Source organism: Convolutriloba macropyga, chromosome 5 (genome assembly GCF_964194025.1).
Source record: "Convolutriloba macropyga chromosome 5, txConMacr16.3, whole genome shotgun sequence".
Lineage (NCBI taxonomy): Eukaryota > Metazoa > Xenacoelomorpha > Acoela > Convolutidae > Convolutriloba > Convolutriloba macropyga.
The window spans coordinates 69,462,880-69,469,523 of NC_134472.1; the positions used below are offsets into that span (position 1 = coordinate 69,462,880).

At 39.0% G+C, this 6,644-nt stretch overlaps 1 non-coding gene and 1 pseudogene across 1 annotated transcript; both read right to left on the reverse strand.

Annotated features, from left to right (window-relative positions):
* Positions 1 to 1,717: 1,717 nt before the first annotated feature.
* LOC142340511 (U1 spliceosomal RNA) lies at positions 1,718 to 1,879 on the reverse strand. The gene has a single exon (XR_012759072.1). It is a non-coding gene; the product is annotated as a U1 spliceosomal RNA (small nuclear RNA).
* Positions 1,880 to 5,427: 3,548 nt separating this feature from the next.
* LOC142340512 (U1 spliceosomal RNA) lies at positions 5,428 to 5,575 on the reverse strand (annotated as a pseudogene).
* Between the last annotated feature and the right edge of the window lie 1,069 nt (positions 5,576 to 6,644).

A 6,644-nucleotide genomic window follows, 5' to 3' on the forward strand; every position in this document is an offset into this window, starting at 1 on the left:
TGAAACTCTCGAATAATCGAAAAAAAATGAGTAAAAGATGCTGAACAGTGAAAAATTGTTGCTGATGGAGATTGCCTGCAGTGAGCTGTCTGATGATGCCTGGTTTGACAAAAAAAATCAGCTGAAGCGCTGATTCAGGTAAGAAAAGTTCAGCAGGGGGAATTCATAGAAGACAAGGTGAATTTTCGTAAGAAATGCGGTGAAAAAAAAACAATTTTCACCGCGTATTTCTTAAATCCTTTTCCGGTGAATGCGGTGAATTATTTTTTTCTCACCACGTTCTCGGTGGCGGTTTATTACTTTTTTTCACCGCTTAATGCGAAGAGTTCTTTTCTTTCACCAATTTCTCTCAAGCGGTGAATTATTTTTTTTCACCGCTAGATGCGGTGAAAAAAATAATTAATCGCATCAAGCGGTGAAAAAGAATAATTCACTGCCAAAGAGAACGCGGTGAAAAAAAATAATTCACCGCGATTCACCGCATTCATCGCAAAAAGATGCAAGAAACACGCGGTAAAAAATTTTTTTTCACCGCATTTCACCGCATTTCTTACAAAAATTCACCACCAAACCTCGACCCGGGCAGACTAATTGTGAATTCGGATATTGAAGCGTTCCTACTCTGCGTTCCTATCAGAACTGGTAAATAGTAGTACATTGTAGCTATTTGTAATGATATTCTATAGCTAGTATTCACTTGTGTGTTGGAAAAGAATTGGACAGATTTATTGTAAGAATTAACCAAACACTAACACAGTTGTCGTTACCATTCACTAGTTGAAGCGATGGAATTTTTGCCTTCCACTAAAGCAGGGGATGACTGACGCCAAGTAGTATCCTGGGGTAATTTTTGATTTGTATTGATGCTTGTTTATCGAGAGCCCAAAACTAGGTTTCAACGTCCAATTTTTAGAATTTCTTTTGTCCTCGTATAAATTTGGTGTGGTCGATGTGTAGAAAAGTATCTGAGCCGTCGAATTTTTAGTTTGGGAATGGTCTGATCAGAGGTTGTTTCAAGCTCACAGTCGTCTGGGCAATGGTCTAAAATTAGTTTAGGCTGTGGTAGCAAAAAGTTCCGGTCAATGGTCCGATTTTGGTCTGATCAGAGGTCATTTCCGAATGGCATCTCAACTTGGGTTGAATTGAAGTTTCACCTGACAGACCTCCAGATTGCTGAAAACGACCATCTAATATATGAGAAAACGAAATATACTGATATTTTATTGTTCGGAATGAACTGTCCGAGCCCGATGGTACACTTTTTTGCAAAAAGGCAGTGTTTTGTTACATAACTAAAAACTAAGTCAACGATCAACAGAATTTGGAAGTTCCTGTTTACTGATAAAAGTGATAAACGAAGAGAAATTTTAAAACGCGACAAAAATTAGCAAAATTTTTAAAACGTGGTAAAAGCGAGCACAATTTCTAAAAACGAGCTAAAGTCTGATCATGGCCGGTTATGGTCTGGATGAGTGTGATCATGGCAACAATAAATGTCGCCTTTTGAAATTTCTGATTGTTTATCACTTTTTTCAGTAAGCAAGAACTTCCAAATTTGGGTGATCTTTGACTTTGTCAAAGATTCTCACGAGAACAATACAAACGAGCTAAATTCTGAGCTAGGCTGATTATTGTCGGGATGGGTTTGATCATTATCACACTCCTCAACATGTGAGGACTTCTCATTCCTTGACATAGCTTCAAGTGTTCCGAATTATTAGGGAAAGCGCGAACGCAGTCCCAATATTAGAAAATTGTGCGTCCAAGTTTCTCGCTTTGGAGAAATCGCAGGGCTCAACCTCTACGCAGTGCAAAGTGGACGCCTCTCTCTGGGCCACCCCTCTGCTTGATCGGGGGACAACCGACGCCAGGTATAAATATTTAAATTCAGAAGGGACACTAATATATTTACATGGGTATTCGACAGCAAAAGGAGAGCTTAAAATTGAAGGAACAAGTTTAGGAAAAACAGTGAGTCTGATGGGGTATTTTTTAACGAACCAAGCAAAATGGTTGCAGTGTATCGGAGAGCTATTGAGTTTGTATGTTTAAATATATCAGACCAGTTTTTAACATCGCAATGATTTCTTAAGGTTTTGAGTTTTGGCATTTTAGAAGTAAATGTTCGTTTGAATCATCGCAGAAAGCACAGATTGCAGATTCTTCCAAAATCAATAATCCATTTCGACTGTTTATCACGTATGCACAAGAAAGCGAGACGATAGATAGCATTCTTTTCGAAAAAAATAAATATCTTGATTTCCATAATTTTGAGCAGAACACTGTGAGGCAGGTGGGAGTTAAATCATACTTTTCAGCGGCACTCTGAAGTCTTTCTTGGACAATTGAGAAGGGGAACTTCACAGCAGCAAGGAAGTCATAAATTGCACGGAACTGAGTGATTGGACTGATAAGAAGAGCGTTCTGGGAGTTGGTGATTGACGGCAGCGACCAGGCGTCCTCACCTTGGCACAGTTGTACACCACAATGTTTCAGTGATTTGGTTATGCTTTTATCAAGACTGGTGTTCACAGTTACAGGAGAGTGACTACTCAAAAGAGTGAAATCTAGCAATTTTGCTATTAATACACGATTGGGGAAGTAAGTCAGTCTTATGCCACCTTTGCTGATAGGTTGATACAAACTTCAGTCTTAATATCGTATTTGCTGTTTTCAAAAATTATTTGCAACAGTTCTGATTGCAATTTCATTAGATCTGCTATCATTATGTCGCGGTGACGAGCAAAATGTAAGAATTTGTGAATTACAAAATTGAGTAAGAAAGCAGCCTGGGATTGAGGAGCTTTGACTTGGTGGCGACTAATGGACTAATGGATATATTAAGTTTGACTTGGTGGCGACTAATGGACTTTCTAATTATGGTGAGAAGAGAATCGTCGTTTCCATTGAGAGAAAAGACAATGCCCAATATTTTCGTTGATGTAACGCAGGAAAAACTTGGATCATATCGTTTGTCAGTATTGCGGTTTTCATACTGTTCAGACTTAATTGTTTACATTCGCAATAGTTGTCTATTAACTCGAACAATGCTGTCACACTGTTTTTGTGAATGATGCACAAGATGTCGTTGGCATATGATTCTAATTTTGATGGACTGAGGCTCCGAATCTCGTCCTCACTTTGAATGCTTTGGAACAGAGGCTCCATCCAGAACGAAAAGGATAGAAGATAACGGGCAACCTTGACGAACGCCGCGCTCTGAGCTAAAAATCGGTGATATGTGGTCATTGATTTCGACATATGATGAAGTTCTCCAGTAGAGTGCTTTGACAAATTTCAAAAACACACCAGGGATTTTCAGCTTCTCTAGTAGTAGGAATATGAAGCGACGATCAATATTGTCGAATACCTTCGTAAAGTCGATGTTAATTAGAACATTATCGTGAGTACGAACAGAACCCACTGATTTGGAGATTTTAGAAAATGGTAAGTTAATCTATCATGCGACTCGATGTCATCTTTTCTATCTCCATCATTTGCATTGTGAATTTCGCAGGCTTTATCAAAAGTTACCAAGGGGCTTTCCTTATGGCACGGTTCTCTCTTTTTTTTCGGAGAGGTTCAGACACCAGTCTTTATGGTGCCCCATGCTAAGTTTACCGACGGTTGTGCAGTGTTCACAGGAATGCAGGGAGGGAACGTGAAAACTAATGCAAACACCGTGACAGTCTAATCCATCCTTCATTGCGTTGGTATATGACCATTTTCTAATTTCGTCTTAATCTTTTTCATTCTTTTTGATGACATCTAGTATGGCGCGTCCAGTATAAATCTGTTTGCCATATATAAAGAAAAGGTTTCACTTTGTATTAGTGGACTATGCTCAACTGAGCACCACAAATGAAGGGTAGATTGGAGATTTTGACTTTAGTATTCCGGGGGTAGAAGCTGGAAAGCCTTCTGTTCTTGGGAACGTATCCAATTAGAAAGATGGTTCGCCCCAGTGGCATGATACATTCACATTTCATTTTAGTGAAATATGGCTCGGATTCAGGGGGAGCAACTATTGTCAACGACTGAAGTTTTTTCCCTTCTGTGTTAGTTGTGAAAGTTCGTGTTATTGCTGCTTTTTCTTGTAATGGCGTAGGAAACATTGACAAGATGTTTTCTTCGCATCGCTCATATGCGTAATCCAATTTTTCGGTAGATCGAACGTCTTCCTTAGAGAAAGGCGGAATAATTTTAATGACCTGTATGTCGTTGTTAATGGGTTCTGTCGGGTGATTCCATTCCAAAACTGCCGCAAACGACACTGCAGGGGAAGCCAACGGTGAATAAAATGGTATTTTATAAGCGTGCAAGTATAGGTAAGGTAAACTGGGAAAGTTTGAGAGGAATGGGGAAGGGGGTGGAAATGACGAGTGGGAAATAAGCAGTAACCGTTAAGCAATAAACCGTTACAATAAGCAAAACCCCTTTAGGAATTTGTCGGAGAGGCGGGTTATCGGAACCCCGGTCTGCGCAGTCCCACCAGACTAATTCTGAATTCGGGTAGTGGAGCGTTCCTACTGTGCTATCAAAATTGGTAATCAATAAGAAACTGTAGCTATTTGTATTACAATACTGTAGTTAGTGTTTACTTATTGTTACAGTATTGTAAACACTTAGTGTTTACAATACTGTAGTTAGCGCTCTAGTAGAATTGTAACGGTTAATTGTATTGCTATGTAGAGTAGAATTTGAATGGTTTATTATAATGCAGTACATAGGTCTTTCGAGTGCATTTCAGCCTGATCAGAGGATACTTTGCTCTGGAATGGTCTGATCAGACTTTACTTTCATCTGAAACGGTCTTATCAGAAGTCATTTCCGAATGGCATCTCAACTTGGGTGGAATTGAAGGTTCACGCGACAGAATTCCAGATTGCTGAAAATGAACATCTAATATATGAGAAAACGAAATATACTGATATCCTATTGTTCAGAATGAACTGTCCAAGCTCGATGGTACACTTTTTTGCAATAAGGCACTGTTTTGTTCCATAAGTAAAAACCAAGTCCAAGATCAATCGAATATGGAAGTTCCTGCTCACTGAAAAAAGTGATAAAAGAACAGAAATTTTACAACGCGACAAAAATTAGCAAAATTTTTAAACCATGGTAAAAGCGAGCACCATTTCTAAAAATGAGCTAAAATCTGATCATGGCTGGTTATTGTCTGGATGAGTATGACCATGGCAACAATAAATATCGCTTTTCAAAATCTAGCTGTTCGTTTATCACTTTTTTCAATAATCAAGAACTTCCAAATTTGGATGATCTTTGACTTAGTCAAAGATTCTCACGACAACGACAAAAACGATCTAAATTCTAATCAAGGCTGATTATTGTCTGGATGGGTCTGACGCAGACCTCGACTTGGGAGGACTAATGATTGCTTGACGTAGTTTCAACTTTACAAAATTACTAGGGAAAGCGCGAACGCAGTCCTAACACAAAGAAATTGTGCGTCCGAGTTTCTCGCTTTGAAGAAATCGCAGGGGTCAACCTCCGCGCAGTGCAAGGCGGAAGCCTCTGCTTGATCGGGGGACAACGGTCGCCAGGTTTTAAATATTTAAATTCAAAGATTAGGTCAAACAGACATCAAACAATAATTTACCATTGAAAAGATGGAGACAGGTATCAGTTTCAAGTGGCAAGTTTTTCAAAGATCCAAGCAGTACACTAGATAAAAATCTAAGTTTTAGAAGACCTCTGTCTACAAAAATGTTTTTCCAGTTCATAAGGCCAATATGGTTTCGTATTGTGGAAAAGAAGTTGCATTTCAAAAGAATATGTTTTGTTGTTTCAAATTCCTTCTCACAAAACACACAAACAGGGCTCTCTTCTAAACCGTCATTCCATTTGGATTGTTTGTTTCGGATACTTTTAAAAGCAAATCTGTAAAAGCATTTTTCTCAAATGCGAAGAGGTTCTTATTGAGCCATAGTCTTTCGCTGAAGCGTATCAGTTCTGTAGAAGAGCAACCATATTCCGGCGAGGACTTTCTCAATTTTTCATGAACAATAGAAACAGCAAACTTTGCAGCTGTTAGAAACCAATAAATACGCTTTAAGGAAATTGAGTTGTTGATAATTAAAACATTCGCATCATCGTTAATGTGAGAGAGACAGATGAAGTTATCTCTGTGCTCTAATCGTCCACGGCAATGTTTAACTAGTTTCGTGAGTTCGCTGTCGCGGACGGTCTGGTTTTCTTCTCTCTTATCCCAATCAGAGTGTCGATCAATTTTGCTGCTGCCACCCTAGCAGACAGATAAGTTAACGAGATTCCTCCATTACGTTTTTCCTGGTACAGTATCTCCTGCTTTACGTCGTATTTGGATGATGGGAAGATGACGTGAAGGAGTTCCGACTGACACTTAGTTAGAATGCTCAATCCTGTTTTCTGATGTCGAGCAACGTGCATTAATTTTGGTAGAACAAACGTATTGATGGCGAGCGATTTTCCATTTAGAGATATGCAGCTGTTTATTTTTGATTTGTGGTTTGAAAGAGGTGATTTTGTTAATGCCAAGAGACTTTTAGTTGTTCTTTGGAGACTAAAGTGGGTACCAATAATTTTTGTGGAACTAACTGTTTTGGCCAAACATTCTTGTCCTTGCTGAGCACTTCTGTTTTAAA